Source organism: Scylla paramamosain, chromosome 29, assembly GCF_035594125.1.
Source record: "Scylla paramamosain isolate STU-SP2022 chromosome 29, ASM3559412v1, whole genome shotgun sequence".
NCBI classification, from domain to species: domain Eukaryota; kingdom Metazoa; phylum Arthropoda; class Malacostraca; order Decapoda; family Portunidae; genus Scylla; species Scylla paramamosain.
Window position 1 is genome coordinate 943837 of NC_087179.1, and position 9958 is coordinate 953794.

Consider the following 9958-nt stretch of genomic DNA (forward strand, 5'->3'; position numbering starts at 1 on the left):
TTCGTCTCATCTACTCCTCTCCTCTAACTGACTGTCTTCAGCCTCTCTCTCATCGCCGCAATGTTGCATCTCTAACGGTCTTCTACCGCTATTTCCATGCTAATTGCTCTTCTGATCTTGTTAACTGCATGCCTCCCTTTCTCATGCGACCTTGCTCCACAAGACTTTCTTCTTTTTCTCACCCCTATTCTGTCCGCCTGTGTAATGTAAGAGTTAACCAATATTCTCAATCATTCATCTCTTTCTCTGGTAAACTCTGGAACTCCTTGCCTGCTTCTGTATTTCCATCTTCCTATGATTTGAATTCCTTCAAAAGGGAGGTTTCAAGGCACTCATCTTTCAATTTTTGATTACCGCTTTGGAACCTTTTCTGGGACTGGCATCTCATTGTTTGTTTGTTTGTTTTTTGTTGTTGTTTTTTGTTGTTGTTGCCCTTGGCCAGTGTCCTTCGTACATAAAAAAAAAAAAAGCAAGAAGACAAACAAGGAGAAGGTTAAGGTTAAGGAGAGTTTTGTTAGGTAGATTTTTTTTCTTTTTTTGTGTGTGTTTATAAAGATCAGTATAATACCAACACCATGGCAGACAATGGAAGTGATAAAAAAGACAGTGTCATCAACCCAGGTAGAAAAGTGAGAGGAAGGTAATTCCTACAGAGAAGGGTATACAGTATCAAGTTACAATCAAGAAAGACAGGTATAATGAGGTGTATCATTGTCTAAGTGAGCTCATGTCAGTAATTTGGAAAATAGTAAGTAGCAATGGTTCTCCTCAATTAGTGTATGTTGACTATAAAAAGTAGAAGGAGCTTTATGTTGAGCTTCAGCAGTTAGAAACTGACTTGCAAGTTATGCTGACTGAAGAAGAAAAGGCTGAGTACATGGAGGAATTCATAGATTATGGCAAGGCTTTGATAGAATTTAAGGAGGAAATAGAGAAATATTTTGCAACTAAAAGTACTGAATTCCAGCATGAAAGTGTGCATGCTGATGATAGTGTTTCACAATACAGTCGTGCTTCAAGTAGATCAAAAGTTAGTTCCCTTTCAGTGCGTGAAAAGACAGAACACATACGTTTGGAGGAACAGCAGAAGAGAGTAGAACTTTTTGCCCGCAGTGCAGCATTCTCTTCCCTACACGAATTAGAAATTGAAACTAAGATGCTAACCACCCAAGCAGAACTAGATAAATTAAGATTGGAAAGAGAAAGGAAGAACTAGCCATAAAAACAGAAATGGAAGTTAGCGTAGCAAAGTTTGAAGCAGTAGAGACGATTCTAGAAACAACCAATTGGGGAAGATCAGACTGTATCCGGAAACATGACACCACCGTCTGAACCTCAAGTTACAGATCCTGCATGGTTGAGGCAAAGTGACTTGAGAGCTGCATCAACACCATACATAAGAACATAAGAACATAAGAAATAAGGGAAGCTGCAAGAAGCGACCAGGTTTACACGTGACAGACCCTGTATGAAATATACCTATCTATTTCCATCTATTATCTCCATCCATAAGCCCGTCTAATCTTCTCTTAGAGCTCCCTAATGTTCTGGCACTAACAACATGATTACTGAGTCCGTTCCACTCATCTACCAATCTATTTGAGAACCAATTTCTTCCTATCTCCTTCCTAAAACTAAATTTTTCAAGCTTGAACCCGTTATTTCATGTTCTTTCCTGGTTGCTGATCCTAAGAATTTTGCTTACATCTCCCTTGTCATAACCCTTATAGAATTAAAGACTTCTTTCAGGTCCCCTCTTAACCTACGTCTCTCTAAAGAATCCTTTTAGTCATTCTTCTCTGTACTGATTCTAATAGACCTATATCTTTCCTGTAACGTGGGGACCAGAACTGCAATATGCAATATGGTGCAGCCAACAACCCAGTACAGTCAGTACTAAATCCTGCAGCAACAATCTATGTACCAACACCCATGATTGTGCCTCCTCTTCCTCCTCCTCTTCCTCAACAATACCTACCATCTATACAACCCAGTACTGGAACCAATGATTTAACATCTGTTATATCTTCATTGCCTGACATTTTGGCAAACAGGAAAGACAAATTAACTTTGAAGGAACCAGACATTCAAAGGGAATGTGTTTGAGTATCCAGAGTGGATCAGGTCCATAGTAAATCTAGTTGAGTGCAAGTACCCCAAGGCTACTGACAGATTATATTATCTTGGGAAGTACACATCTAGGGAAGCCAAAAATGTGTATCAAGAGTTTGTTATCATTGAACTCTGTAGAAGCTTATGTTAAGGCAAAGAAGTTGTTAGCCGACAGATATGGAAACAAACTCATACTTGCTAATTCATACCGTGAAAAAATTGAAAAATGGCCAACTGTGAAAATTGGTGACGGCAAGGCATTACGTGACTTTTCTGATTTTCTATTATAATGTGAGACAGCATTGTCAACATTTAGTCAGTTGAAAGTGTTGTATGATGTTGATGAACATCAGAAAATAATAAACAAACTGCCAAAGCACATTCAAGAAAAATGGATGACATATATTAATAAATGGCTTTATAATGAGGATATCGAACAGATCAGGGATCTGTGCTGCTTTTGAGAAGGGATCCTCCCTTCTCAAAACTATGTCAGTTCATAAGTAAACAAGCTCGTATTGCTTGCAGTCCTCTCAGTGCACGACTTGGTGAGTCAAAAGTAAAAGATATGAAGCCAGCACGAAATAAAGCTCGCAGTTTTGCCTCACAAGTCAGCAAGGTAGCGACAGAACCAGCCAATTTTGCATCACAAAACAGCAAGGCAGTTCCAGAGCCATTCAGTTGGGCCTCACAAGTTAACCCAGTAGACACTACATAAGTTGAGAACTGTGACACTAAGAAGAAATCTGATAAAAGTTCTAAATGCCCTCTCTGTGAAAGACAACACAGGCTGGAAGTTTGCAATGTGTTTAAAGCAATGTCACTTTCAGACGGATGTGAGTTTGTAAAAAAAAGTTGGATATTGTTGGGCATGCCTCAAATGGGGACACAAAAGTCGCAACTGGAGATACAAAATGAAATGTGCAACATGTGGACGTACGCACCCAACATTACTTCATGATGACTCAAAACTGACAAAGGACACAAAGAACACTGGACAAGAATCAAAGGTCACACACCACACTGAAATCTACAATACAAGTACACAAGACAGTGGATGTTCTCACTCATTGATTATACCGGTGCTACTACACCATGAAGATAACCCAACTGACAACTTTATTGTATATGCACTTCTTGACGACCAATCAGATGTTTTCTTCATATATGACTCTGTGTTGGAAAAGTTAGACACCCACGCTTATCGACTATGCTAGGTGAAGACACCATCACTTGTAAGAGAATGAGTGATTGGTTGGTGATAAAAGGAATTGCAGCATCCAGCATAGACATAAAGTTGCCGAAAACCTACTCCAGAGATAACATTCCAGCTAAAAATGGGTTAATTCCCAAAAAGGACTCAGTTCAGAAGTGGAACCACCTACAAGAAGTTGCAAATTTATTACCACCCTATTTCCCAGATGTAAAGGTAGGACTGTTGATTGGACTCAATTGTATTCAGGCCACTAAACCCTTAGAATGTGTACCAGGAAAAGGAAATTACCCTTATGCAGTACGCATTACCCTGGGATGGAGTGTAGTGGGAATCATGAGTCTAGGTTACGAAGACACTAACAAGTCAGTTACTAGTTAGTTACTAGTCACAGAAATGACAAGTCAGTTACTAGTCACAGAAGAAATAAAATGCCACTTCACACTGAAGACTTGTGTAAAGGAAGTGAGTCCCATTGAGGTAAACAAATGTTTGAATTAGAATTCTGTGAACAACCCACTGAAGAAAAAATGTCACAAGAAGATAGAAGGTTTCTGAAAATTATGAACGATAACATACACCAAAAAGAAGATGGTCACTATGAGGTTCCACTACCTTTCAAAACAGATGCAGTGAAACTTCCAAGTAACAGGTAATTAACTATGAGAAGACTCCAAAGACTGAGAACAAGATTGATGAAGGACCCTAAGTACAAAGATAATTATACAGCTTTTATGCAAAACATGATCATCTAGAATTATGTAGAAAGGGTTCCAGATAATGAAATGTCTCGCTATGATGGGTCAGTATGGTATATTCCACACCACGGTGTGTACCACCCTAAGAAGCCTGGCAAGATAAGGATTGTGTTTGACTGCAGTGCTGAATATGAGGGAGAAGTCTTGAATCGACACTTACCTCATTGGTGTGCTGTGTCGCCTTAGGACACATGTGATATAGAAGGTATGTTTCACCAAGTTAATGAAGAAGACAGAAACTTCCTAAGATTCCTCTGGTGGGAAAATGGTCAGTTAAATAACACTCCTGTGGAATACCGCATGAAAGTACGAGTACATCTCTTCGGAGCTACTTCATCACCAGGGTGTGCAACTTTGCACAGATACAAGGACAGCTATGGTGAAGAAGCAGCAAAGTTTATAAAGAGACTTTTATGTAGATGATGGTATTACCTCAATTGCCTCAAAAGAAGATGCACAAAAACTTATTGAAAATGGCAAGAAGTTGTCTGAAAAAGGTTTCCATCTTCACAAGTTTGTAGCAAACAACAAGGAAGTTCTAAATGCTCTACCAACCAGTGAACAAGTACAAGATTTTGATAAAACAAATATCCTGCAACAAGATCAACTAACAGAAAGAACTCTTGGAGTACAGTGGTGCACTGAAAGTGACACCCTACAGTTTAAAGTAGGCCTACAAGACAAGCCCCTTACTCGACATGGTATACTGTCTACAGTCGGTTCTATTTTTTACCCCCTCGGGCTTGTATCACCAATGCTTCTTAAAGGGAAACTCATCTTGGAAGGACTATGTCGTGATGGACATGGTTGGGATGACCCAGTCCCTGATGCTACACGAGCTGACTTGGAGAAGTGGAGGAGTGATATTTTGAGTCTTGTTGAACTCAAAATACAACGATGATACAAGCCACAAGATTTTGGTCTTGTCAGGACAATTGAGCTACACCACTTTTCTGATGCTTGTTTCTCTGGGTATGGACAGTGTAGTTATTTAAGACTGATAGATGATCAAGGTAGTGTTAACACCACTCTGGTGATGGGAAATCACATGTTACACCTCCCAAGAAAGTTACAGTGACACGTTTGAAATTGACAGCAGCCATAATGTCAGTGAAAGTGAGCAATTTCCTGTGTAATGAGTTAGAGTATAAAGACATCTCACAGTACTTTTACACTGACAGCAAGGTGGTTCTGGGATACATTGCAAATGAAGGCAAAAGGTTCCACATATTTGTTGCCAATCGAGTGCAGAAGATCAAAGACTACACTGTTCCCATAGACTGGAGATATGTAGAAGCTGATCGCAATCCAGCTAATTATGCCTCCAGAGGACTGACTGATCAAGAGTTGAAGAAATGTAGATTGTGGTGGAAGGGTCCAGAGTTTCTCTCAAGCAATGAAGCAATGTTGCCACCCACTGAACGCATTGAGTTGTCTCCACATGACCCAGAGTTGAAAAAAGTTTCAGTCTACAGTACAGATACCAAGATCTTGCAACAAGGGAATGTCCTGGACAGATTGGAATATTTTTAAAATTGGTTCAAAGCAAAAAGAGCAATTGCAGTCATTCTTCGATACAAGAGGATTCTAAAGGAACGCAAAACACAGAAGTCAGAAGGCAAAACACGCCCAAAACCTAAGGGTATGTAGAAGCGCTACACTCCGGTTAATGTTCAAGAAGTACAGGAAGCATGTGATCACATTCTGTGAATGGTGCAAGATCAAAGCTTCCGTAAGGAGATGCATGTGCTTAAGAGAAAGGGGACTGATGGCAAGAAAACTGTGTTAAGCAAGATCCCTTTGTTGATGACAACTATTTGCTGAGAGCTGGTGGTCGTATTAAAAGTGTCACACTCCATGAGGGCATCAAACACTCACTCATGCTGCCCAGACACAGCCATGTAACCAACCTTGTGATTAACTATTTCCATGAAGAAAGTGGGCATTCTGGACGTGGCATGATCTTAAATACCATCAGACAAGCTGGCCTTTGGATTACAAGAGCTCGGTCAGTTGTGACAAAGTTAGTTATGAAGTGTGCAAACTCAGAGGTTTTAAATGTGAGCAGAAAATGGCAGATTTACCAGAAGATAAACTTGAATCTGCACGGGTGGACTGATTGTTTTCGATTTTTTTAGTCTGAACGTTTTCGACAGACTAACATGTTTAAGAATGAATATTTTCGACAATGATTTGGCAACTTAGACTGATTATTTTCGATGGTTCTGCAATATATTTTTCAATCATGATTATTTTCGACACATTAAAAACATTGGTTGGAATGTTTTCGAAATTAAATAAACTTCACTATGAATGTTTCCGACAGTAAAAACATATTGAACTGAATGTTTTCGACACTAAAAAATGGTAAATTCTGAATGTTTTCGACACTGGATAAAATGAACTGTCACATCACGTCACGTTTAGACTTAAACAAAAGACTATAAAAACTAACCTAACCTAACCTAACCTAACCTAACCTAACCTAACAAGATAATAATTAAAGAAGGTCTAAAATGGCTGAATGAAGTGTCGAAAATATTCCAAAAAATATTGATTTAGGTCAATGATGTGTCGAAAATAATCCAAACTGTAAATAGCTAGGTAATTGTTGTGTCGAAAATAATCCAAAACGGACACTAAATGTGTAAGAGTTGTGTCGAAAACAGTCCAAAGAAACATAAAATGGGTTGTCGAAAATAATACTTCTTGGCAAGAATCGAAAACATTCAGTTTAGATTACTTTTGTAGAAAATCGAAAACATTCAGACTAAAAAAATCGAAAATAATCAGCGACCTCACCTGCACCACCCTTTACATATAGTGCTGTAAATTACTTTGGTCCGTTCTATATAAAAGATAGAAGATCAGAATTAAAACGCGGGGGTGTCCTGCTCACTTGTCCATCCTCAAGGACTATTCATACTGAGACTTCTAACTCTATGACAGTAGACTTCTTTATCAATGCCTATAGGAGATTCATATATAGAAGAGGCCCAGTGAGAGAATTGCGCTCAGACAGGGGAAGCAGCTTCATTGGTGGTAGAAATGAACTTGATACAGCCTTAGAAGAAAAGGATGACTTTAATATCTCAAGAGAATTGCTGAAGAGTAACTGTGACTTTGTGAGATTTAAGATGAATGTTCCTCTTGCAAGTCCCATGGGTAGAGTCTGGGAGAGAATTGTTCGCACTGTAAGGAACACACTCTTAGCCCTGTTTGTGAAAAATGCTCAGCAACTAAATGATGAGTTGTTGAGAACCTTGATGACTGAGGTAGAGGCAATAGTCAACAGTCGCTCTTTGACTTACATGGACACAACGACTTCAGACTCTTTAGAGAGTCTCTCTCCAAGTTAAATTCTGACACTCAAGTTCAACGTGTAGTCCTGCAACCCCCCTGGTAGTTTTGTACCTCAAGTTATATACTGTCGATGACAATGGAGGCGTGTGCATTACTTAGCAAATGAGTTTTGAAGATGGAGAACAGAATTCTGTCACTTCAACAGGAAAGAAAAAAAAAAAAAAACAGGACAAAACTCAGAAGAAATTTCAAGGAGGAGGATGTTCTCGAAGTGGATGACTTACTGCCAAGAAATCAGTGGCTACTTGCTCGTGTTATAAACTGTTATCAAGGACATGATGGTGTCAAAAGAAAAGGGAAGGTGATAGTCAGTGATGGATCAGAGTATGAAAGGCATAAACAAGTATTAGTATTAGGGCGAGACCGAGGTATCCCCAACGAGGAGCCAAAGAATCAAAGGCAGTGATAGTAGTAGTAATGAAACAGGGTCTGGCCTAATGGACCAAATATTGTGCCTTATTTTTTCATGTGTTTAACTTGTAAGAAGGTTGTTATTTTTCTATTTTTTAATTACTATATTGTGTCTAGTCCCTCTAGTTTAATGGCAAGAATGAAAATGTGATTTGTACTTTCGTGAGAGCCGACATCAGTACTATATTGTAATAATGCATTTGTATACTATAAGTATTAATTTGTGCCAAATTAGGGGAACCATGTAAAAGTCATCAAGCAGATATAAGCAAGTATAGCTTTTAAAAGAATATATTTTCTATAATGACATTTTATTTATGTATACAGGATAAATTACAGGAGGAGGTTACAGGAGGAGGCAGTAGACACCTGCCGAAACGATAATTACTCCCAGTGAGGTCTAAAGCACTGTTCAGGGGGTGCTGTGAACTTATCATTAAACCCAGCTGTGACCTCACTGAACGTTTCCCTTTGTGTCTCACAACACAAGGGTCAGTCACAGCCTGCCCTCTTCCTCCACACAAAAGTACAAGTACCTAATAACACACACACCCTTCACCAAAAATTTTTTAAATCATCATGGCGACTCCTACACCATCCTCGGAGTCCCCATCTGGGGAGGGGACCATAAATGTCCCTAGGTCGGACTGCCTTTCTGTCGACGACCCTAAGTGTCTTGACACCCCCCCTCAACTTTTTCTTCATTAACTTCTGCAACATTCGCGGTCTAAGATCTAATTTTCAATCTGTAGAACGCCACCTCTCCTCTTCTAAACCTCATCTTCTTTTCCTCACTGAAACTCAGGTGTCTGAGGCAACTGACAGTAGCCCCTTTTCTGTTCCCTCCTATTTTCTCTATCCTCATTTTCGATCCAAAGCTGGATGCTGTGTTTATGTGCGCAATGACTTAACCTGCTCTCGTGCCCAAGTTCTTGAATCTTCCGAGTTTTCCACCATCTGGCTACGACTACAGAGTCACTCTCATACTATATTTATCTGTGCTGTATACCTCTCACCTAACTCCTCTGACTATAAGAAATTCTTTGACTACTTAACTTCCAAAGTGGAGCACATTCTGACCCTCTTCCCTTTTGCAGAGATCTCCATTCTTGGAGACTTCAATGTTCACCACTAGCTTTGGCTTTTCTCTCCCTTCACTGACCATCCTGGTGAACTAGCCTACAACTTTGCTATCCTCCATGACCTAGAGCAATTGGTGCAGCACCCTACTTGTATTCCTGACCGTCTTGGAGATACGCCCAACATTCTTGACCTTTTCCTGACCTCTAATCCTTCTGCTTATGCTGTCACCCTTTCTTCTCCGTTGGGCTCCTCCGATCACAATCTCATATCTTTATCTTGTCCTATCACTCCAATCCCTCCTCAGGATCCCCCTAAGCGAAGGTGCCTCTGGCGGTTTGCCTCTGCTAGTTGGGGGGGACCTCAGGAGGTATTTTGCTGATTTTCCTTGGAATGACTACTGCTTCCGTGTCAGAGACCCGTCTTTGTGTGCTGAGCGCATAACAGAGGTGATAGTGTCTGGCATGGAGGCCTACATTCCTCACTCTTTTTCTCGTCCTAAACCTTCTAAACCTAGGTTTAACACAGCTTGTTCTCGTGCTATACATGATAGAGAGGTGGCCCACAAAAGGTATTTAAGCCTTCCATCACCAGAATCTCATGCACTTTATATTTCTGCCCGGAACCATGCCAAGTCTGTTCTCCAACTTCCCAAAAACTCCTTCATTAACAGAAAATATCAAAACCTTTCAAGATCTAACTCCCCTCGTGATTTCTGGCATCTAGCCAAAAATATCTCCAATAACTTTGCTTCTTCTTCTTTCCCTCCTCTATTTCAACCAGATGGCACCACTGCTATCACATCTATTTCTAAAGCTGAACTCTCTTGGACGATTCTGGGCTTGTTCCTCCCTCTCCTCCACTCTCTGACTACTTCATGCCACCTATTAAAATTCTTCGCAATGATGTCTTCCATGCCCTCGATGGCCTAAACCCTCGGAAGGTTTATGGACCTGATGGGGTCCCTCCTATTGTTCTCCGAAACTGTGCCTCCGTGCTTGAACTTTGCGTAGTCAAACTC